Source organism: Polypterus senegalus, chromosome 1 (assembly GCF_016835505.1).
Source record: "Polypterus senegalus isolate Bchr_013 chromosome 1, ASM1683550v1, whole genome shotgun sequence".
Taxonomy (NCBI): Eukaryota; Metazoa; Chordata; class Cladistia; order Polypteriformes; family Polypteridae; genus Polypterus; species Polypterus senegalus.
The window spans coordinates 294500708-294526865 of NC_053154.1; the positions used below are offsets into that span (position 1 = coordinate 294500708).

The window sequence follows — 26158 nt, forward strand, 5'->3', positions numbered from 1 at the left end:
GCTTGGAGATATGAGTTTCACACGCTCAAAGGTTGGAAATAAGAAAATGACAATGTTCATAACAGGAGCAGCAGTGTAAACGGATGCCCCATGGGATGATAGTCTCCAAGCTACTGTATAATTGGAGCCCAGCAAGTTCAATAAAAGCCCTGGATTGTGACAGGCTGTTTCTGCCTATGAAATTGCTCACACACTTGCTCTGTACAAACATCACCGATTGTAATATGATTGACTACCCTATTGCCACTGCTTAGAAGTAGTCATAGCAATCTATCAGTTGAAAAGCTTATATACTAGGAAATAAAAGAGCCGTAATACTATTAACATGGCCTAAAGACTTTAGAGATCAGTAGCGCTCAGAGCAAAGAAAGGTATGACCTTGTCTTGCTATTGCTCATCTAGAAGAATCACAGTGTTTTTTGCAGGTAAATAATCTTTTGTGTTAAATGCCATTAACACAGGACTTTTTGAAATCACAGGAGAAATAAATGTTTCCAAAATGCCAGAAAATAGTTAAAGCATTAAATCAAATATAAAGGATTATGACTGAAACATAGGAATATGGAAACTGCATTGCAGAATTGCAAAATTTTAACTTTTTAATATGTGCAGTTGCAAAACAAACTAGAGATATTTTGGTACTTTTGCTACATAATGATGATCAACAGTATTTCTTTGTCATATCATATAACATCTTAAAATACTTAGTGAGATATGAAATGTACTAATTAATATAATTAGGTAGACATCATATTATATTGAGAGCTAGATAAATAAGAATACACTAAATAATAGATACAGAACATAGAAAAAGCACTATAATAGATAAATAAGGAAAAATAAAATACACTTAATAACTGACACATAGAAATGAACTTTATTAGATAGATAGATAGATAGATAAAGTGATAAGTATTTTGATTTTTACCAAAAAAGAAGCAAGTCAAAATATTTTTCCTTTAAGTTATAGCTATTGCTGCATTTGCTGTAGAATTTGTAAAATATATATATATATATATATATATATATATATATATATATATATATAGTAAGGTTTCTAAACTCTTATGGGACTCCCCCCAATGGGACGACACACTGAAGAGCACCACGAAGCACGATTACTGCATCTGTGGAAGACAGCTTATCAGTTGCCGGGTCAACCATAGGCTCCCAGTGCTGTAGCGGCTTGCAGCAAAGGCAAATCCAAGCCGACCGCGTTCACTCTATAAGTGTCTGTCATTGATGGGTGATGCAAGGAAAATTATAACTGCAGGGAACAGGATTACTTGGCCATGACCCTGCCTGACTGCTTAGTATGTGTATAGGAGAGTGGTAGATCCCACTACAATAAATAACTGTGCTGTTTCTGTTTCAAGCTGAATAAAGCTGGTTTTGCTAAAGTACTGAGACGTTACTATAAAAAAAAAAAAAAAAAAATATATATATATATATATATATATATATATATATATATATATATATATATATATATATATATATATACACACATATCTCAGAAGGACCAAATGAGTGAGCACGTTTGGGGCATTATCTTCCCTGTGACACTAGAGGGCAGCCCCCCTGGGTTGCTACAAGACCACAGATCACCTCAGGGCATGCAGGAATGTGGAGCAGCCCTGTTGGTTTCTGTGGACGCCGCAAGGGAGTGCTGCAGGTACAATTGAGTCCTTTGTGGCACCGCTTCCACCACACCTGGAAGTAATGCCACTGAAGAAGGTACTGGAGCACCTGGAACACTTTCGGGTGCACTATAAAAGGAGCCTCCTCACTCCAGTCGAAAAGCCAAAGTCGGGAGGAGATGGACAAAGCTTGCTGGAGGTTGGATGGAGACAGAGAGAGAGAGGCCAGAAGAAAAGAAGGGATTGTGTTCTTTGGTGCTTGTATGGTGTAATTTTGGGGAGGGGGGAAAGTGCTTCCAGATTTAAAATAAAGGCATGCTGTGTGGCAAGACTGGGTTCTGTGTCTGTAATGTCCAGGGTTTGGGGAGCTGTATGCATTAAAAATATACTCTAACAGAAAGCTCTTTGCTAAGGTTAACAGTGGTGCTAATATTTATGATATGCTCTCTACTGGAATGAAAAACGTGTCACATTTTATTAGATACATTACAGAATACATTCCAAACAATGGTGCATCGCAAACATTAACATTAGTGCAGCACTTCCTGGAGGAAGTAACAAAGGACGAAGTCCAAATATAACTGAATGCCATCATGAACAATGCTGCACTTCCTCTACCACCGACATACTAACACTGAGGACTTTTAGCCAGTTGATGATTCAGTAGAAGTGTGTCAGGAAACACTACAGTTGCTCCTTAATACCAACAGCAATACACCTGCATAATGCCTCACTGGGACTGGGAATGCCAAGTGAGAACTTTTCTTTCTTTTTAGTTTTCTTGCTGTACAGTTATTCTGGTGTGTATTCAGACTAAACTGTGTGTGTATATGTATTTATTTACTTACAGTATCTACCTATTTATGTATGCATTTATTTAAAGAGTTTCAGTAAAAAGCCAAAACTCCCCCACTGGACAAATAAAGTTCTATCTACCTATCTATCTATCTATGGCTTACAGATGACAGGTGACTTTGTTATTATTATTATTAACCATATTACTGCATTCATTTTCATGCTACATTTCGTCATGCAAGCATGTGCACCATTTCTTTCATTTTCATTACTCTGGAAACTTTACATATTTCTGGTATTTATTTATTGCTGGCAGACATTACACATGGTTAAACAAATGTTATTTGGTCTAGAGCAACCTTGAAAGAGAAAAGCAAGGAAAACTAATTCCCAATGAAGAAAGAGTGTCTACTTAAAATGTTGTGCATAAGGGAGTATTTCCAACTTATTTACAGTATGTTATTTAATTAACAAATTCAATAAGGTGTTACATGAGCATAAAAGAACATATACAAGCAGCATTTAGGTTGTATATATGCATAGAAGCATGTTAGCGTACAAGTTATTTATCCTTGTTCTCATTTTTCTTTTGTGTTGCGTACCCACCCAATATTACAGCCTCTTTCCAAGGACAGCAGGACGTGCTATTATGGCTCTGTTTCCTTTATTATGTTAGCCTTGTTGTAGAGCCTGTATATTAGTTTAGGATTAGATTATTGCATTTCATATGTGTTGCACGCTTATACAATCTTCATTTATTACAACTTGCTTCATATCTAAATAGGTTAGTGTAGCTTTGTTTTCTTTGCTCACTGAAGTTTCATTGAAATGTAAAGTTGGGTTAAAGAACAACAATTACAGGACAACAAGTGTCTTCAGGCCTGCAACAGGAAACCAAAGCATCCTCAGGTGTCTGGAATTAGGGGATGAATTTAAGGGCTCTGTTGTTGCCATTGCTTCCAGATCCCTAATTCCAATGTCTAGGAAAGGGAGATGGATAACCCAGATTTTCTCCCAGGCCCAGTTCTTGATAACACCTAAAGAGGTGCTGTAGGTTTCATTTTGTCGGATAGAGTCCTATGGTGACCCTATTTTCTTCTTAATATTCCTCACTGTGTAGACTTTACCAAAATACCTCAAATCCCAAACACTTACTACTCTATGATCAGGTAAGCTACTTTGATTCACCACTTCCTCCCCCTTCCCTTCTTTATCTAAACCTCAGGCAAAAGCAACAGTCGAGTGTTAAGTTATACATTTAACTATGTATTTTTCATAAAACGTCCCAAAATAGTAAGGAAGCAAGTTACAATGTAAATGTTGGCTCACCATACCCTTACAACCTAAGGAGCAGTACATCTCGCATCCACAGGCAGCCCTCGGCTTATCTTTGGTCTAGCTTGCTTTGCTACTGCATGGCCTTTGAACAGAATATTGAAACAGGCCACATGCTTGTCTCCATATGGCTGCCAAGATAGAGTTGTCTTTTTCGTAGTTTTTGTGATAAGTGGTCTGTGGCGCTGTGAAGGTTTTTAAATTAGTAATAGAGTCTTGAGTGAATGCAAGCTCAGAATGGGTGCAGGTGTGTGCACAACGGCACTGCTCAGAGGTGGACTGCACTCATGTGGATCAATCAGGTGCCTCATTCACAAGTTGGAGTGGGCGGAGGGTCCCATCTGCACCCAATAAGGCCGTATAAAGGAGACTACACAGCAGAAGGAATGGGAGAGAACAAATGTGAGAAAGAGGTTAAAGAGAAAAGAGAGAGTACAAATGAATGCAGCAGGATTGGGGGATACCAGGGTGCAGAGGAGAGACAGCTGGGAGGAGAGCCCCTAGGAGAAGCATGGTGCCAATGCTCAAGGGGGTGAAGAGGGCCACTTCAATGAGTATTTCTTGGGGAAGCTGGAGTGACTGAATGTTTGCAGGGAGCTCTCACATAAGACTGAGGAGTGGCAGCGGGACACAATGGAGCAAGATGAGGATCGGCACAGCATGCTGCTGAGGTAAGGTGACAGCAGTGACTTGAGTTTGTAATAAAAGGTTGGCTGGATATCTCTTCTGGCTGCAGGATCCCACCCGGAGCTAAACAGGGGAGACGGCTGCTTTTAGAAGAACGCATCTGAGATTGTGAGTTTTTCAGAACTGATTCCTGCCTTGCAATTTTATTCTCATTTTATAAGATCATTTATTTATTGGATTGTTTTAACCTCAACATTCACTTTGGATTTTATGGATTATTTATTGAAGACTTTGATCACTGCACTGTTTATTTAGTTGTTGCACCAACCCCTTGCTGGATGTGTGTGTCCTCATTTGCTCAGCTCATCTTGGTTCACGCCTATTGATGGTTTCGGGTTGAAGAGGCTCTTGGATGTGATAAAGGAGCATGGAGCCAACCTGGACCATTGCAGTCCTTCCTTCATTGTCAGATGGTAAGAGCGAGTGAGAGGGAGAGAGAGGTAAAGGTGGGGTGACCAACTTCATACAATTCCTATTCAAATCCTAGACCAATGGGTGAAGGCCACTCCCTTGGTGCATCCAGTCCTATTTCAGCAACCATACCAATTCCAAAGATCAATACCTGTCTTGGTCCCTTCCTGAGCCATTCACCAATGAAAACCCTGAGGTACAACCCGTCTCTCCAGTTACTTAGCTCATTTGTAGCCTGTCCTGACAAGCTGGGTAGTTTATGGCTTACTTAAATATTTATATTGGCATTCTTAAAAAAAAAAAAAAGTTATTTCTTTAAGTCACAAATAGAAAACTATTCTTAAAAAACACACCGCATATACTTGTGTATAAGTCGGGTCTTGAAACCCGAAAAATCGATCGTAAAATCAGACCCCTACTTATGTGCCTGTTCAAAAATACAACACTTAATTTTATTTTATTTTTTTACATCTTCTTGTCTCCTCCAATCTCATACCAGTTTCTCAGACACATTGAATTTGTTGCAACAGCAGCTTCATATTTTCTTCTGATTGAACTCTCCATCGTAGATGAGGGATACTCTTACGATAAAGGTGTATGACGGTGTGAGAACTTCGCTTCAGAATAGTTTGGGTATTACCATGTGGTCACGTAGGCACAATACATAGAAAAAAAGGCAGTGCGCTCCATGGTTACTCTCTGAGGTGGGCGTTAGCATATCATAATCTCTTGGACCGATAGCGTGAGTTTTCCACATTTGACTTATACGACCGACATTATAAAATACCGGAAATTATACGGTAAAATCAAGCCCCGACTTATCCGCGGGAGAACTTAAACGCGAGTATATGCAGTAATACATATTGTAACTATGCTAGACATTGCAAATACAAAACAGCTAAAGAACATTAGAGAAAATGCATCTGTGCAGTCCTTAAATTAGTTCATTTCACCTTTGTATATTTAAATCTCTGATCATTTTTGTCTTCATTACAGGAATGAACTACATTAGGCGGTTGATATATGCATCAGTCTTATTTATAACATTAAAGTTCACGGCTACAGGGAGACATAGCCTATCCTGGCAGCACTGGCATCAAGGCAGAAACTAGTCATGTACAGTGCACCAGTCAATTGCCAGCCCCATGGAAATTACTTATGTTGAAATAAAATTAATATTATTAAACAAGAAAAAAGTAACTGATAGGCAAATTAATTTGATTTTTTTTAGTCTGACTGAGAAAAAAACTATAAGGAACGAGTTAAATGAGGGTAAAAAAATCAATGCACACTTAACGGATAACCCCCAGAGGTTATCTGCAGGATTCTCCACTGAGATGAGTATTAGAAGAGAGAGAGAGAAAAAAAAAACAATTTCCACTGAGAACAAAGCCACAAACCTTCTGGTGGGAGTGCAGGATTGATTGTATGAGCCATTAAAAAAAGGGCAAAGAAAGCTTAATTGAAAATTAATCATGTCACAATTGATCACATCAAAGCATCTCCCACAGGAAGCATAACTGAAATTTATGATGGAAAAAATCAGAATGGACAAAGACTACAATATTCATTGAATGAATGGAAGAACTCAAAGACCATTGGAAAGAAATGGGTGGCCTCTTTCTTTCTTCAATATGCTTTCTTAAGCTATTTCCCTTTATTCGCTGCTTAAAAAATAAGTATGAACAATGCAATCTTTTTAATGTGGTGTACTGTTAAAACCTCCTAATTCAGTTTAAATTGCTAGCTCCAAGCAAACAGTCTTTATGCCACATATTTTGCTCTTTTGTAGGAGCTTCTTATACCCTTTTTATTTTAATGGTGTAGAAAAAAAATTACACGCAGGGTTACTTTGAAGCAATTAGTGTAAAGATTATATCGAAAATTGTGACAGAAGTTAATGCAATTCATATGATGCATATGAAATTGAAAAACAGTATAATTCAAATCTGTCACTCACTTCTTCTTTGTAATACTTTGCCTTCGTTACAAATCACTGCCACAGTCAATTCTCTGGCATTAACTTCTATTGTGTTCTGATTATGTTTTGCATGGCAATGTGCTTTATGGCATTAAAAACATAAAAAGCAATCCATAAAATGTCTCAACATAAAAATGAGATTCACACTTACTAGAGTTTACATTTCTGCAGGTGATGCTATAATGGTGGCTTGAACACTTTGTGACATGTGGAAGGGACCCTAAAAGTTCTGCCTTGCTGTAATCAATAGCATTTATTAATTGACCAAATTTTCTCTGTGATGACTTCCGTATACCCGCACAGAACAATTTATAAAGCAAACATCCCAGCGATTATAAGCCAGAAACATGTTAGTCATTCTTTGCCATCTGTTTCATTTTGAAAAAGAAGTGAAGGTGTTGTCTCCAAGTCCCCTATGTCAATTACAAAATTAGGCAAATGTGGAGTGCAACTAACATTTCTTCCCTCCTGATGTGGAAAACTTTTTTACAATATATATTTATTTCTGCAGTGGGCTGGCACCCTGCCCGGGGTTTGTTTCCTGCCTTGCACCCTGTGTTGGCTGGGATTGGCTCCAGCAGACCCCTGTGACCTTGTAGCTAGGATATAGCAAGCTGGATAATGGATGGATGGATGTATTCATTTCAATTGATTTATGTATAGTGTTCTTCACTACAGGTACAAGCACATGTGAGAAAAAAATTACAAACGCTACATAATACAGAATGTACACACATATGAACACACATTAGTTTAAACAACATGGTAAAGCAAAGAAGTTAATGACATTTGTCCATTAGTATCAATGTTAAGATGTGGCAAGATGATGACAAAGGTAAGGGAAACAAAACTCTAGTCAGTAGACCCACTAGGAAAAATATACCTCTGGGTGGTCCATGGTCATTTATAATGCAAAATTCATAGCCCAATGGTAAGATATGGTAAAAGTTATGAAAACTCTAGGCTATCTAGCCACACTCCCTAACCTGGTCATTCTGTGGTATTATATAAGTTTGTGCTGGTAATCCTAAAGAAGACAAGATGTTTTCATCCTTGGATTTGTGTATTTACAAGGAGGGCCCAAAAATTCCCAAAATCAGTCAATAGCATAAGGTTAGTGTGAGTTATCAAACATGCTGCTAGGTAATGTTTGCATATAGTCTGGTCAATCAGTCTGCTGAGTTGTTCTTGTTCTGAGTGGATTGAGTGCGTATTTCTGGCATTTATTTCACAATCATGCGCATGACTTGGCTGTTTTTGCTTTTCTTCATGCCACCATGGCAGATTTCCAGAGACAGTGGTAATCCCATTTTCCAACACTGACAGACTTGTTCATAAGAAATTTGTTCCCCTTCACATGGAACTGCTAAGATGTCATACAGTAAAGCATCAGGAAAGAATGTCTGAAGAGGTGGCGCACCTAAAACATCATCAGTCAAAGAGTTAAAAAAATAATGCGGTTCTTACTTTGCATCCCCTCCCCTCATATTTGCCAGATCTCGTTCTTTTTAATTTTTTTTTTTCAGAAGTTAAAACTGGGACTGAATTTGAATGTGACTGAGAGAATAAAACTGGAAAAAAGCTAACTTTTACAAGTATCATAAATTTACACCCGATCTGACGCTGTTCATTTTCAAATGATAGTGCAACGATGTTTTCTGATTGGTACTATTCAGATCATCAAATGATTTCTTCAAAATGCTACATATATTTGTCTCTTTCTTTTTTTCCCCAGTGCTGCGCTGACATCATGCACCAGAAGGCGTGAGCTTATTCATTGCGAGTAGGAGCACACAGGTGGCCAGTTGCTGTGTGCTACAGCATGCTTGAGCTGGTGGCAATCAATACACATGTACTGTACAAGGCATGCACAGGTCCACTGAGAAAAGAAGAGTGTTCTTTGCTCATCTTGCACAGGAACTTCGTTGTCATTTCTTACAAGAAAAGGTGATGGAAAAAAGAAAAAGAGGATGCAACATCGAGAAGCTTCTGTTTCAAGACAGCTGCTTCCCCCAGGAAAGCAAACTCAGTCAGTGTCAGGTGCCCCTTCAGTGTAATAGTAACCATAGCATAGAGAGAAGTGTGTATATTGCAACAGGTACACATGTTGTAAATGTGGGAAGGACGGTCCTTAGGTGTGTGAGAACTGTTAACATTTGAATTTGATGATTGCTTATAGTGCAGAACTGACTTCTCTGTACTACTCTTTCCTCTGCATGTCCTGGAGTACAAAAGAAACACCACCATGCACCAAAATGTGGAAATTGGGCAAGATCAGAAAAAAAAAAAAATGTGGTCACTGATTACAACCACAAGAAGGTATGCAAATGAATATGAATAATATGAATAATGTTGCATCAGTGCCACAGTGTTTTCCAAAATGTACCATACAGGTCGTAAAATGAATTATTCCAAATATCATATATACTGTACCTATGTCTCTGTTTTGTTGTCAGTGTGGCTTTGACATCATGAACCATAAGGTGCATACTAATTCAGCATGAGCAGGAACACTCAATAAAACTGAATAGAAACAATTAAAGTGACAATGAGTTACCAAGAAGGCAGATTCACCAGCGTTTGTGTGTCAGATTTTATCCCTCCAGATCAGAGAATGTCCAGTTCCATTGTCTCAAAACACCACTCACATCTACAGTTATTCCCAGTGTCAAATAAAAACTAACAGAGTAAGATCTGGGGTTAGGTTGTATCATGATTGTAACTTAGAGAATACAAGTGAAAATAACACTAACTTTTACAAATAATATAAATTTACACTGGCTATTACAGACACAAATCAAATGTATGTTTTTATTGTACAATTTTAACAATAAGAGCAGCTCGCTAAAAAGGTAAATTTCAGAGACACCCAGGATCGATCCCGCAGCCTCTTGATTGAAGTCAGCAGTTCTTACCGCTGCACTACAGAAGCTATCGTATTATACTTGCACCTTTTGTAAAAGTGTTTATTTGATATTTGGACTTCAGCCTTCACACATTATACAGTTCATGCCGCCATTTTGCCATTTATTACCAAAACATGAAAAACGTTTCTGTTTACATAGATTGTTGTAGACACGAAACACACATGAAATGCATGTATTCCAAATAACGATCTATTATTTCCCTACTAAAGCTTCAGCACTTCACTCCAAGATAATCAAGGCTTGAGCTGGGCCCTTTCTACTGCGGTGGGTGCATGGTATAGCAGGCAGCTTGTTGCTTTTGCTTTTCGACACATTTACAAGACAAAAGATGCTGACGGAGAGGTGTGAAGGGATTTAAGGTGGGCCAGGTTTACGAGTTTTTCCGTATGTTTAGGTAATTCTAGTGCTATACATGGGAACAAGATGGGCATAGGAAATGTTAGCCTGGAATGGGAGAAGCATGAGGACAAGTGTATTAAGTTTCAAGGAGGGAATTCTGAAGGGAACTAAAAATGAAACTGCTGTAAGTTTTATAATGAAGGTTTCTCAATTCTGTGAATTTTTTGGTCATATATGCACTACTCAAAAAACTTAAGGGAACTCTTTAATCACACATTGGATCTTGAGGAGCAAAATATTCAAGTGGAAAATATGTACTAAGTAATACTGTGTAATTCATTGAGGACAAAATGATATAACAATGATCAATGAAAACCAAAACCAACATCACATCGAAAATAAAAGTCAAACATTGAAATCACTGGCTGATACAATTCATAATGTGTAGTGTGTATGGCCCCCACGTGCCTGTATGCACTCCCGACAACGTATAGGCATGCTCCTGATAAGATGGCAGATGGTGTCCTCCCAGACTTGAATCAGGGCATCAGTGGGCTCCTGGATAGTCTTTGGCATTACTTGGTGGTGTTGAATGCACTGACACCTAACATTGCAGTGGTTCTCAGTTGGATTCAGGTCTGGGTAACATTCACACCAGTCAATGGCATCAATGCCTTCGTCATCTAAGAACTGCCTACACACTGTCTACATGAGGCCAGCATTGTCCTGCACCAGAGGGAACCCAGGGCCCACTGCACCAGTGTAAGTTCTGACAATAGTTCTGAGGATTTTATCTCGGTACCTAACAGCAGTCAGTACACTGTTGCCTAGCATGTGGAGGTCTGTGCAACCCCTCTAAGAATATGTCTTCCTAGACCATCACCATGACCCACCACCAAACTGGTCATGCTGGATGATGTTGCAGCTGCATAACATTCACCACGGCATCTCCAGACTCCTTCACATCTGTCAAAAATACTGAACGTGATCTCATCTATGAAGAAAATGCGGTGCCACTGGATGAGCTGTCAATTGTGATATTCTCTGGTGAATTCCAATCGAGTTGCCCAGTCATGGGTTTTGAACACAGGTCCCACTAGAGGAAGTCGGGCCTGATGCCACCCTTATGGAATCTGTTACTGACACTTTGCTCAAAAACATACCCATCAGTAGCTAGCTGGTGGTCATTTTGTAGCACAAAAGAGTATATACTAGTCCTGCTGCTGGGCTGATACCCTTTTACAGCCCTGTCCAGCTATCCTTGTGTAATGGCCTGTCTCCTGGTATCACACAGACAAATGCACTAATGTCATGCTCCAACGTTTTAACAATTCATTCTAAAACATCTAAATTAATTATGAAAAAAAAAATGACAAAAAAAAACCTAAATGCTAATTATTTTTAATTTTGTGATGGTAATCACAGGGGTGAACACTCCTGTTGCATGACTCCAGAGTCCTATGTTCAAATTGAAAGCCATGTGCAACAAAATATAGTTTTCATGTTTTCTTCATTTTTTAAGTGTTTCATCCAAGTGCTATGGTTCGCTCCCACATCTTCAAAAATCTGTGTTTTTAACCGTGTGTACGTCTATGTGTGAATATTCCTGCCAGTGAGCTATTGTCTCAAAGCAGTTTGCCAATCAAACACAGATTGGAGTGGAGGATACAATCATCGATCTGCTCCACAAGGCTTATTCTTACCTCAAAAAACCTGGCAGCACTGTGAGGTTTTTGTTTTTTTATTTCTCAGGGGCCTTCAATACCATCCAGTCATCCTTGTTAAGGGTCAAACTCAGAGATATACAGGTGGCTGAGCCTGTAGTGTCCTGGATAATGGATAATCTGTCAGGCCAACCACAGTTTGTGAGACTCAAGGACTGTGTCTCTGAGGACTGCCTTCTTTTCTCTTTATTCTCCAACTATAAATATAACACCCAGTTGTGTCACTTACAGAATTTCTAAAATGATTCTGCACTTATGGGGTGTATTGATAAAGGGGATGAGAAAGGGTATAGGAGTCAGGTGGCGAACTTTGTTTCTTGGTGCAAAGAGAATTGTCTGCATCTTAAGGCATAAGTTCTGACAATGGCTTTGAGGATTCCATCCCAGTACCTAACAGCAGTCAGCAAAACCAAGAAGCTGGTTATTAACTTTTGCTGCACCAAAAAGCCTCTATGCCTGGTCACTGTTCAGGGAGTGTGTGCTGAGGTGCTGCACTCCTATAAGTACTTGGAAGGTCCAAATTATTGAGAGGCTGGATTGGTCTCTTAACACCGAGGAACTATATAAGAATGGGCAAAGCAGGCTCTTCTTCCTTAGGAGAGAGTGTTCCTTTAATGGATTAGTGAAATCCTTCACATCTTCTACAACTATGTGATGGCCTGTGTGATTTTCTACACTGTGGTTGTACAGGGCTGGCAAAATCACTTTAAGAGAGGTCCACCAAATCAACAAGCTAATTAAAAGGGCAAGGCTCAGACACACTTTGGAACCCCTTGAAGGTAGTAGAAGAGGAGAGAATTAAAACAAAACTGTGCCATTATGAACAATGCTGCACATCTTCTCTCTGACACAGCAACACTGAGGGCTTTCAGCCAGCGAATCACTCAACAGAAGTGTGTCAAGAAACGTTATTGGGGCTCCTTTATACAAACAGCAATACACCAGTATAACGTTTTACTGGGACTGGGACTGACAAGTTAGAAGTTTTCTTTCTTTTTAATTTTTTTTTTCTTCTTAGTTAATCTTACGTGTATTCAGGAACATACTGTGCATGCATATATTTATTTATATATCAATATATTTAGTGATTTAAAGAACTTCTGTAATAATTCAAATTTCCTCCAGAAGACAAATAAAGTTTATTTAGCTAAAATCTAAGCTATTGTTAAACTCCTTAACCTATCATAGAAAACTCAAAAAAGATATCATTACGGGTGCTTCACAGCTGTTTCACTTACAATCCAAATCTCATTAAGGTCATAGGAAAGGATCAGGAGCATTCTCACCACTTAATTGAGATCCTGTGTCGGGGAACACTGCTCCTGGTCTAAGACGATTGGGCCCAAACAAATCAAAAAGTAACTTACTAGCAATGGTTTTAAAGATACCTTGTCAAACTTCATCCTATCCAGGGATATCACTCTTAGAAGCAGGCCGGAGTTTTGCTTTGTTCTAGGATGACCTTGATGGCTGGGTGACTCATAGAGCCAAAATAGCAAAGAACTAAAGAAGATATATGAAGCTGTCATGTAGGCTCAGCTCTTTCAATGCTCTGAAAGAATGAATAAATTAAAGATATCGGAACATACTTAGAAATGTTCCTAGCATAGTATAATTTATACATTTATGGGTTTTAATACATTCCATGGATGTCCTATTTAGCACTTATCCTTGGAAGTTGAATATTTTCATCTGTAAATTTAAATGGTAAAGATATAATTATAAATTACCTTGTAGCGGTTGTTGGATGTATTTGCCGTCGGTTGTTTTATAATAACACATAAATTCATTTGCAAGGATTTTTCAAGCTATAGACTGCTTTGGATGGAACACCTGATTCAGAGGCTCAATGAGAGCCATAAATAAGGGAAGGCAGCGTCACAGAAAAAAAAAAAGAGAAGTAGAAAGTGGTGCCCATCAAGGAAATACACCACCACGTGCAGGAAGCCATTAGATGAACCCGGGTTTGTCTGTACAGGAGGGAGAAGGTTAATGAAGGGTTGGAGGAGCACCAGGAACTCGGGAGAGGGGCTGGTGGACCTGGGAAAAGAAGAGTGTTTTTTTTGGGTGGCCTAAAGTATATCTATTCGGTAGCATGAACGTCAAGAGATTTACAGTCAAACTAACTAAAACTAAACTTTACTTTATTTACTATCCCTTTATATATAACTGTTATTTGGAGTATTATTGGTTTATTTGTTGGAGGTTCGGGAAAGAGAGAAGAGGGGCTGTGGGAGAACAAGTTTAGGGTAACATAGCATTCATCTTTAAGAATAGCATAAAGGGTTAATAAATGTCAGAAACCTGTTCAGGCATATCAGGAAACCAGATAAAGGTCAAGTGAATACCAAAATGTACACTGAAATATAAGAATTAGTTTAGGAAAAATACTGAGATGGTCAAGTAAATAAAGAATGTACCAGAAGAAAAGCTAATTAAATGTACAAAATGTACTGAAGGATGACTAAGAGATGACTAAGAAATCAGCAGGTGTCCTATATATTAGAATGGACAATTGTTATATGCACAGAGAATTTCAAGGGTGGTGGCTCATCTCAAAAGGTATAAGAAGAACCAGAATACATAATAATAGACTTTTATTTTATATAAATCATTTGGTTGTAAACCAATGAACCAACCAGAGTAAACTGTATACATTGATTGACAGTTTATGTAAATTCAACAGTTTATAAAATGAACCTCTATTCTTTCTTTCTCTGATCATTCTGACCATGCTGTAATGGAGTGCTTCTGAAGAATGCTCTCTCCAAGGTATTTTGCTGAGAAGTAATTAGAAGATACCATGAACAGCTTTTCTGCTGCCTGATAACTGAATTGTTCTGTTAAAGGGTGTTTCTTTCTTTAGTTAAGATGTTAAATTTCGACCACAGAACACACCGCAGCATGGCGGTGTGTAAGTTACACATCAGTTTTGTGTGTATGTGTAGAATTACTGCATCTACGATGACATTATTGTTGCCTTGGTTGGATTCATTTCAGCTGATGTGTTCTGTGCTTGCTTGTAGTGGCTTGTAGGAAGTAGTGTTGGTCACTCGCACTCCAGATTATTTAGATATTTTTTTCTCTATTGTTGACCCTCTAGGGATCAGCAGCACATATAATGGTGCTGTCTCGGGAGGAAAAAGGGTCTCGAGGAGCGGTACAACCTTTGCCCTTTGCCTAAACCCAACAAAAGTCCCAACTGAGATCCAATATATTAAGTTTAACTTTCGATGAAAGATGCTTTTTCTCTGTGTCTCTCCATTTCTTTTTCCTGGGCTTTGCTGTAACTAGCAATTAGTGCCAGGCTAACTCAGAGACCTGCTTTTTGTAATTACTATATTTCAGAGGAACTGACTGGCACAGAGGGGCTGAAGGGGGATGAAACATTGTTATCCTGCAATTTTCCAAACCTCTTTCAATCAACCACTCTGGTACTTTGGGTCAGCATAAAAGGTCATTTATTGCCTATCAGTAGTTTCCCCCTTCATCTGTGCCATTACTTCCAGTTTCTCTTAAGCTGAAAAGCTATTCACATTTAGAAGTGAGTGGATTGTTTCCTTGCATACTGTACATTCCCTTTTTTTACTTTTTATCTATTTAATAGTCTATAATGTACTGAAATATTGTTTGAAAGACAGAAAGCAGGCGGTGATTATTTTACACAGCACCTACAACAACAGTATCACGGTGGGCTTACCAAAGTTTGAATGGTCAATGTTTTATGTATCCATCCATCATTTCTCAAACCCAATTAATTCTATTCAGAATTATGAGAGCATTAGGGAAAATGGCAGATATCTACCCCAGAGCAATACTCATTCATACCTGGACAATTTACTTGAAAGGTGTAATTTTAGGCCACACAGTTAAACCAAAAAACACTGAAAGCCAGGGATAAAAGGAGACTATTTCAATATGTGACAAATTGAAACAAGATAACCCTTCATTATTTAAACTTTGAAAATTGGATAGCATCATAAATAGACAAGAAGAAAAAGTTCTATTTAGTCATAAAAGTGCAAAGGGGTGCAAGAAAGTTTTGGAATAGTTAAAACAAAATGTGAAGAAGAAAGCAATCTTCCTCTCCTATTGAGTACGTTCATGACCTTTGGAAAGTAAGGATTCTCACACCAGTATAGAGTGGATTAGAAAATTCTAAGACTCCTTCATTTCCTGGATGCTTTTTTGTGTTGTAGATTGCATTTTGCTATTTTTGCCCATCAATCTACACTCAATATCTCATAATGACAAAGTGCAAATATGTTTTAACAAAGGTAAGCATATTCATTACAAATTAAAACCTGAAATTTGTCATTAATATAAGTATTAAACTCCCCTAATTCAGCATTTTGATGAAGCCACAAATTACAGTTTGAGTCTTCTTGAGTAAGTCTCTACAAGCTTTTGTTTGGGCAGTTTGTTAATTCCATTCTTCCTGACGGACCCTCTCAAGCTCCATTAGACTGGATGGGAAGCTTCTTTAACCTACCACCTTCACATCTCACCACAGATGATCTATGGGGATTAATTCTAGACTTTGGCTGAGCCACTCAAGGACAGTAAAAGACTCGTCCTAAAGCCAGTCTGGTATTGCCTTAAGAACATACATAAGAACATTTGAAATTTGACAAATGAGAGGAGACCACTCAGTCTATCAAACTAACGAGTTTTTTTTTTTTTTTCCAATATCTCATCCAAATACCTCTTTAAGGTTGTTAGGGTTTCTGCCTCTACTACATGTCTAGGTGGTTTGTTCCAGATTCCCATAGCTCTTTGTGTAAAGAAGTGCTTTCTGGCTTCAGTTTTAAATAGACTTCCCCATAATTCCCACTAGTGTTCTCAAGTATGTGATTCTTTATTAAGATGGATTCATCAGGTCACTGTTGTGCTGAACTGTTGCACCAGTTTGATTTTGCATGCACTCCGGAGCAGGGTTTCTTCATGAACCTCTGTGTATTTGGCTGCATTCCGCCTTCCCGCAATTCTGACCAGTATCCCTATCCTCTGAAAAGCGCTCCAAAAGCCTAGTGCTGCCATCAGAATGCTTCACCTTAAGGGTGATATAGACAGGTAATGAGCAGTGCCTGGTCTTTGCCAGACACAGTGCTAGAAGTTTTGCCCTAAGAGTTCATTTTTTGTCTCATGGTTTCAGAGACCTGCAATTTACAAATTCTAAGTGTAAGTTAGCCTATCTGGCATAACTGCCTGATTAATGGAGTGCTGCTCAGATGGGCATCCTTTTGACAGATTCTCCCATCTCAGAAGATGACTTTCTGAATCTCTGTTAGAGTGACCATTAGGTTTTTCGTCACCTCCCTGACCAAAGCCGTTCTTGACTGGTTACTCAGTTTGGACACATATCCAACTCTAGGAAGAGTCCTGGTTGTTCCAAACTTCTTCAGTTTCTCAATTATTAAGGCCACTGTGCTCCTGGGAACACTCAAAACTTTAGAACCGGTTTTATATCCTTCTCCTGATCTACGCCTCACCATAATTTTATCATGGAGGTTCACAGAGAGTTTCTTAAACTTCATGGCTTGGTTTTTGCCCTGAACTGCAGTGTGAATTTCGAGACTTACTTTCTAAACACTGTCCAGTCACTACAGATTGCCACAGGTTGAAGTTCTAAACACATCTCAAGGACAACACAATACACCCAACCGCAAACTGACATGCTGCAGAAAAGGGCCTGAATACTTATATAAAGAACAAATTTCAATTTTTGATTTTTAATAAATTTGCAAACTGTTCTGAAAAAATATATTCACTTTGCCATTACAAGTTATTGAATGTAGACTGATGGGTAAGATTTAAAATTCAGTGTGCAGAAAGTGAAGGGGTCTGAAAACTTTCTGAATGCACTGTTCAAGCTATTTTTTAGTAATGCTTACATTAGAAGAGAGTAGTTGGTATGATCTCCAGTTAAGGTTACATTAATCAACCTTAATGAGTTTCTCTGCGTAAAGATGTAGAGATTACGTGGATATTAATTTACCAGTAACGGCACACTGCACGATGATGTGCAATGAATACACTTGACTTGAGTATTCCTATTTTTCATCCTCTTTCTCTGTACATTTAGCATTCATTTGCTCAGAAGTTGATGCGCTTGCCACTTCCTGAGCAGCTCTTCTTTTCTCAACCCTAGCGGCCCGCTTCTTCAATTCTTTGTCAGCATCTTTTCGTGTTAAAACTGATTAAGTTAGTGTTTGTGTTGCAATTACTTAGTGCGTTTTCCTTAATTTTTCACTTAAGCTGGCACTTAAGTCTTCAATCGGCCTCAAGAATTATTTAAGATATAAAGAGGTTGGGGAAGTGAAGGCGAAGGTGGTAGGAATGAGAACGATGCCCGTAGGCATTCGCCGCATGGCCGCCCTGCTGGCCGCTGCTGAGAGTTGATTCTACAAAAAAATAAAAATTAAAAGGGGAATAATCTTGGAGGTCAATCATCACCCCGAAAGCAGATAGTAGAGGTCACGTAGTATATGTGTACAAAAAAATTTCAAGTCAATGGTTTGCGAGCTACAGGTGATTCAAAATCCTGGACAGACAAACGGACAGCAACGGTAGTGTATTATATAAGAAGATAATAAAGATCATCAAGGACTGAAAATCTGGTATACACTGGCACACACCTCTACTTTGAATTAAAAAATGTTTTGCACTTGTTTGGTATGGTTTGTGTTTCAGCTGCAGATGTTTAACTGTCTTTTCTGAAAATGCCTTCTGCTCCTGGTTGAAGACAGACTGAACAGCCAAAATCTGAACTGGAAGAAGAAGTCAAAACACAGGTGAAGATTTCAAGTACAGGTTCACTGCTTTCTACGTTGATTAAAAAACAAGGTCATGACTTTTGTTAAGACTTATTGATATGCCATAATGCAGGGAATACCAGGTTGATATACCAGTAACTGCATTCATTCATTATTTGTGTTTCACGTAAAATATATTATATATATTTTTCTATTAAATGTTAATATTTTTTAGCAAATCTTTACTTCTGTGGAGGGGCAATTGCTATCTGTGTGAGGCTTGTATGTTCTACTTGAATCTGTGCAGGTTTTCTTGTGCTAAGTGGTCCTCTTCTGTGAGTTCCACTCCCACTACTGACACTGTGTACTCTTGAGCAAGTCACCTGACCTGCCTGTGCTCCAATTGGAAAAAACAAAAGAAATGGAACCGACTGTATCATAAATGTTGAAAGTCACCTTAGATAAAGGCGTCTGCCAAATAAGTAAATGTAAATCTGTGCTAAGTTAATTGACAACAGTAAAACGGCAGTGTGAGTGGATGTGAAGATGTGTTGACTGTGTTTCTGCGTTCCTGTTTAATATCTGATCCTGCTTGAAAAAACAGTACCTTTGAAACAGAAATAGAAAAATTACTTTTTAGTAATATTCAGAAATATTTATTAGCCCTTAAATGAGTTGAAAACAGGTTTTGCTGTTCATTATTCCCTTCCAGTTATAGTGTGCTAAAAAAAAAACATGTTATGTTATATTAAAATACAACCAAAACTTTGTAAATAATATCCTGCAGTAATTATGCATAACAGCTACCTGGGAAAAGTAGTATTTTCAACAGAAAAAAAAAATAAAATAAAACTTGCATTGCTATAATTCAAATTTTAAAAATTCACAGAGGATGCCATAGCCATAGCTCTCCACACTGCACTGAGCCATTTGGGACACCAGAGGAGCTATGTGAGGTTGTCTTTTATTGATTATAGCTCAGCTTTTAATGCCATTATTCTGGATATATTCTAGACAGTAAACTGTTTAACCTAGGTTTCTCCACTCTTCTTATCAATTGCCAACAGACAGTGAACCTTGGCCCCCACTTTTCCTCAGTTTGCTCACTCACCATCAGTTCTCCACAAGGCTGCATGCTAAGTCCACTGCTATTTGTGCTCTACACCTATGACTGCGGTTCAGCCCACCCTAATAACACCATCATCAAATCTGCCAATGATAATACAGTAGTTGGACTCATCTCAGAGTCTGCCTACAGAGAGGAGATCCTGAGATTGTCTGCTTGGAGCTCAGTAGATAACCTGACACTGAATGCCATGAAAACAAAGGAAATCATCTTTGACTTCAGGAAAAACAGTGTAGACCTAATTCCCCTCCATATCAACAAAGATTGTGTGGAGAGGGTCCTAGCCTTCAAATTCTTGGGTACTGTATCTCTGCTGACCTGTCTTGGAGTGAAAACACCAAAAGTACAGCAGCAACTTCACTTCTTCAGAAAGCTTAGAGAGAATAATCTGGATCAAAAGCTGCTGGTAAACTCCTACTGCTCCTACACACACAGCATGCTGACATGCTGTGTCACAGTGTGGTACAGAAGCTACACTGCAGCAGACAGGAGGTGGCTTTACTCTGTCATCAATGCAGCTCAGAAGATTGTTGGCTGCTCTCTGCCCTCCCCTACAAGACTTGTAAACTTTTTAGACATTTTGAAGAACCCCTCACCATTCTGGTTTTCACCTGTTTGACTTGTTGCCCTATGGTAGGAGCTACAGGTCTATCAAATCAAGGATGAGCAGACTCAGGGACAGTTACTTTCTCAGAGCCATAACTACATTGAATCTCAGCATGCACTGTCCATCTCTCCTTCTCAATCCCCTCCACCTCTCACCTTTTATTTGAATGTGCAGTAATCCTCTGTGTAATTAGCACAGCCTTGTGCAATTTGGCTCTCTTTGTTCTATGTGCAATATTTTACATTATTAGTATTCTTTGTGTAATATTCATATCATTGGTAATTTCAGTAATTCATTGTGCAATACTTGCATGATCAGTAATATTTCTTGTTAGTAATACTATATTTGTTGCTTAACAATACCACTTTGTTACCTATTAATTACTATTTTTTACATTCTTTTTTAGCAGTTTTATATGTAGTACTTTATACTTACTATATACCCTGTAAATGATTGTTTTTTCTACATTGAATCTGAAGGAGAAGCTGCTCTTTAATTTGTAATAATGAAATGAAGTCTTCCAATTCTTCTAATATTGATTAAAAAGTATGCATAAATGATAAGTATTAAGGATAAATGAGAAAGATGCATTTTATGCATTAATGCTTTGTTACATAGCTATCAGGATGTTCCATTTTCAGCATTTGTTTTGTGTTCTCCACAACCCTCACACCTCAATTCCCCCTCTCACTTGCAATTTCATATTAATATGATTACTACTTATTATATGGCCCATGCGCCTTTTTCTTTTCTTTTTCCAATTGGAGCACAGGCAGGTATTTTCAACATAAATTGAATGTAACTTTTTGTTATTCCAGTTACACACAGTGACTCCTCCTCAAGTTGACCCTAAGGTGGTACCATCCACTTTTGGTTTCACATAGACATTGTCAGTCTATTAAAACAGACTGTAAAGGACTTCAAATTCAACAAGATGTTCTCAGAGTCAAAAGGTTATTTCAAAAAAAGAAGGTCAAACATGGGCCATGACTTGAGAGAAATTTGTACATCAAACTCATTTTGGCCACATGTACTCACAATTCTTTTTTGTCCTTTCAGTTACTACCCAGTGGATGTGACAATTGGTGAGGACGGGCATGTAGAATGACCAGTAAATAGACAGTTTTATCAGTGGACTCAACGCCTGCTTCACCACTTCCATCTGGTACAATGTTCGTAAAACTTGCTTTTACACTGATTCATTGGTCATTCTCACAACTGCCTTTACCCTCACTTGTGAAGTACACCCTGAAGCACATAAATTCTTCTTCTTAGAGCAGCTCCTCATCCCTTAACTGCAAGGAGTCAGCTGCTCTTTTCCTGGAAAGGACTCTAACCTCAGATGCGGATTTGCTGATTCTGATGTCAACCACATTGCTCTCAGATGCAATCACAAACTAATCAGGCCAAGAGGACCTTAGATTCCCAAACTGGTCACTTTCCGAAACCTTTGCTGGGCCTTGATATACTGTCCATTATAATCATGGACAGGAAGGGAGACAAAATGCACTCTGGACAGAATCTAATGCCCTCCTTGAATGCTCACGACTTAATAAAAAAGATTGTGAACACTATATTCACCCAGCACACCTTCCACAAGATATCTTGGGGTAGATTAGATTAGACACAATTTTATTTGTGCCAAGGGGAAAATTTGGCTTTATACAGAAGCCGATTAAATAAATAAATATTACAGCATACAATAATTACTAAAAAGAAAGAATCCTTCTGACCTGGCTAAAGTTGAGAAAGAGCATTCATTGTCCCAGTAAGGCATTATGGAGATATACTGTATTGCTGTTGGTATAAAGGCCAGAGTAGCATTTCTTAAGACACTTCTGCTGAATTATTGGTTGGCTGAAAGTCCTCAGTGTTAGTGTGTAAGAGAGAGGATGTGCAGCATTTTTCATAATGACACTCAGTTATGTTTTCATTATATCCTCCAGAGTCTAGAGTGCAACCTATAACTGTGCTTGCTCTCTCTTAAATAGCTTGTAGATATGCTGGACCTCTCTTGAAATGCCTTTACTAGACAAATAACACTGGCTATCATAGAGTTGTAGATCATGTAAAGGATGCCACAATTCCACATTAAAGGGGTAGAGTCTCCTAAGAAAATAAAAATAAAAAGTAGCATGTCGTAAAGAGGTTCAAAAATGTTGGCATGATACACATGTAGAGCAGGTTAGAGATAGTGATAGTACTAAAATTCGAAAGTCTCAAAAAAATAAGAGTAAAGGTCGCATTAACACAAACAAACTTACTAAATTGTTATATAACGGAAAAGCGAAAAGAGCTTGAATATATCGTACGGATTTGAACATTACATTGGAGACTTGTATACCACCTAATTTGTGTTGCCATCAGGGAAAAGTAGTGTTTCTTCCCAATGAAGAGGCGTACCCGTGAGAATTAAAAGATTTGTTGTTTGGTGAAAGTGAAATCCACATACACGAGCAGCAAAGATGCAAAGTGGCTGGCATGTAGCGCAAACCTGGGGGTTGGCGAGCGAAGCCCCCTAGTGTCTATAAAATTATTCTTATCCTAAATACATATTGTAGTTTTAGATATTAATTGTCACATTCATGCATTCTAGCATAGTATTATACAATTCCAAATTGGATTATGTAATATTATCAATTGTTGGATTCTGTACTTGTAATATTTCTGTTGCACTATTGTATTGTATTGAGGATTACTTGTGTTCGGTTCTGTGTATTGTATTGTATTGACCCCCTTTTTTTGACACCCACTGCATGCCCAATCTACCTGGAAGGGGGTCTCTTTTTGAACTCCCTTCCCCAAGGCTTCTTCCATTTTTCCCTACAAGGGAGATTTTCATTGTCTTCTTAGAGAGTCAAGACTGTGGGGATGTCAAGAGGCAGGGCCTGGTAAAGCCCATTGCAGAACTTCTTGTGTGATTTTGGGCTATACAAAAATAAATTGTATTTTTGTTTAATAGCACTTTCATGGCTCTGTTGTTAAAAATTTACTGCAGAAAAACAAAAACTCATTCATTCATCCGTAAATGAATTTGCTGTTTAATCTGATGCTGTTTGAAATTTAATGTGATTGTGTGTTTAGCATGACATCTTGTCAAGAAAAGTCACATGTTGTAAATGTCGATGTGTTGATGTACAAGCATGAAAATACGCTACTGAGTCTTGTAATCCCTGTCAACTGTGAACGAGTGTCAGGTATCTGCAGAGCTGCCAATTGGTTGTGGAGTAAAAACGCACTCTGCCATCTGCACTTGGAGTTTGGTAGGAAATGAAAAATATCCCCATGCAGAGTGAGCTGCAGGTTCAGTTTAACCCACTTTCCCAATAATTAATCATTTTTAATGAAGGGTTGAAAGAATGGGTGCCACCATATATTTTAAGCCTGCCAAATACAAGACAATAATCTGACAGAAGTGCTAGATAGTGAAAAAGGGATCATACTAAATGTGAAAAAAGCAAGGCTTTCATTTCCTTCCACACATAGATATCCGTAGTAAATTGATCATATAAGCATCAGACACTGTTTTCATGAGGATCACAATAATCAATTAATTTACTTTTGAATATTTTCTTTGTGTGTTTCCTATTACAGCTCAATGACATATTGTAATGTTAACTGTAATTAATCCCATTGTGCATGAATCTAGATATAGAGTATGAAGAATTGATGTTTTCCATTCTGGTTTAATTTCCATCTTTTCCCTTTTGCTGCCAGTGACCCTGAGCATTACGATAATGGAATAATGGTGTTCGTACTTTTTGCCAAAAAAGTGCTTTTCAAATCACAATCTGTATATGGGTACTACACTTTTTTCATTTATATTTGTATCTGCTTACTTCAAAGCAGGCTATGACTGAGACCAAAGAAGTGTAAAGTGTTAAGAGGGGATGAAATGTGATAAATTAATTTCCTAAAGTAATGTCTTCACCGGTTGTGTATTACACTATTCAAACTGGGCACTTTGTCATCTTTTTATTAATGTGGCCCTCCTACTCAGTAGTCAACATCTCTGATTAGTACCCATCATTGTATCTTATCATTAGAGAATATTTGGCAGACATCAACCTCTCAAAATGACTGACACCACCGACAAACTGTCATCTTGTACTATATATATTTTAAAATAAGAGCTCAGAGACACAGAATGAATCTCAGATGCATGGCTTAAACCAAAAAGTTTATCATTACTAGATCACATTGCTAGTAAATGAGCAATCCCGCCTGCCTAACGTGTACATGCTATTGACAGACTAGCTGTTCTCCCTTTGTTTGATGCCATGCTGTATTATGAACGTGATAGGGCATGGGTGAGAGAGGGACTGCTAAGGGATGGCACTGCAGTCTGTTATCACATTATGAATTAGATGTAGGTACATGTTAAAGATATATAGGGCAAAGTGAGCACTGCCCATTCTGCTAGGCTTCAGTGGCACACCAGGGCTGCTAAGAAAGCATATTTAACAGGAATGCAGGCATCCAGCTGTGCCTTCTCCCATTTGTATTCCATACTAAAAGACTGAACTCCAGCTTGTGTCAGGATCTGCCTGGAGTTCATCTGATAACAAAGGTGTAAGTCAGAGGTGACCTGACATCTCTCCAGAGGCGTGTCTGCAGACCTCTTGAGCCAAAAGGAAGGAAATGGACTCAAGCAAGGACAAATAGCTACAACTCAGTGGACAAACAGATGAACTCACTTATGAGGAAACACTGACTTTGTAAGTTGAAGGGACTTTAATCCAATCAGGAGAAGTTATAAATTCCCATAAAACTAGGTACACTCATCCCATCTAGGAATAGTCTCTACAATATTTCTCTTGGGACACTCTCACTGAACTCCTTGGTGATTCTCTTGGGTCAACCTCTCTGGGATTATCTCAAAAATGAGAATTATTCAAAAAAATATCTTCTGAAAGTTCTCTTTGAAACTAAAAGCTGATGAGTCTTTTGTTGTTTTGGGAGTGGAGAACTGACAACCTCTGTGGTTCAGTAATTGATGATCCCTTTGCCAAGCCAAGCTGTAGGCCAAACTGTCTGATAAGGCTGAGTAACAGCCATCACTTCAAGAAGGGACCATCAGCATCTAAACTATTGTGCCAAAAAGACTACTGGTTTATCCTACAAAGCTGCAAAAAGCCTAACAGTAGAAATAACACTGAGAAAGCAGCATTACAGAATAGCACAAACAAAGAATCATGCAGCAAAGAGAAAGAGTGCAATCAAGTGCAAGAAAAATCCTCTACTTGAACCCGAAGCTGTAACAAACAAACAACTCCACACAACACTGGACATCACTTTTAAAGAATAAAACTATTAATCTGTGCCAAGATAAATTAAACTCTAAACAGCTGTAAACAGCCAGCCTAGTCTATATTATATGTTTATTTATTCAGTCTGTCTGCATCCCATCTTATATATCAATATATAATGTATATACAGTATGTAGTTATGACACTTCTGTAATCCTTGTGTTTATCAATAAATTGTATTATTCAGTTTCTTAAAACAAGTGTGCTTCAATTACCTTGATATACTGTATCTCTAAAAACTGGAGACCACCTCCTATAAAAGAGGAAGGTAAGGTAAAAATGTAGGAGCCTTGCCAAATTATGTGGTATGACCGAAGGCAAAACTGATAATTAATTGACCAAGTTAAAATTCCTGCAGTGGGTTGGCACCCTGCCCAGGATTGGTTCCTGCCTTGTGCCCTGTGTTGGCTGGGATTGGCTCCAGCGGACCCCCATGACCCTGTATTTGGATTCAGCGGGTTAGAAAATGGATGGATGGATGGAAGTTAAAATTCATTTTTCTATTTCTTAAATTTATCGGTT

The 26158-nt window shown here is 38.3% G+C and overlaps 1 protein-coding gene across 1 annotated transcript in view; it reads right to left on the reverse strand.

Annotated features, from left to right (window-relative positions):
- Window positions 1-26158, reverse strand: part of sorcs3 (sortilin related VPS10 domain containing receptor 3) — a 1218933-nt gene that overhangs the window by 505795 nt on the left and 686980 nt on the right. The gene's annotated exons all lie outside the window — the stretch shown is intronic.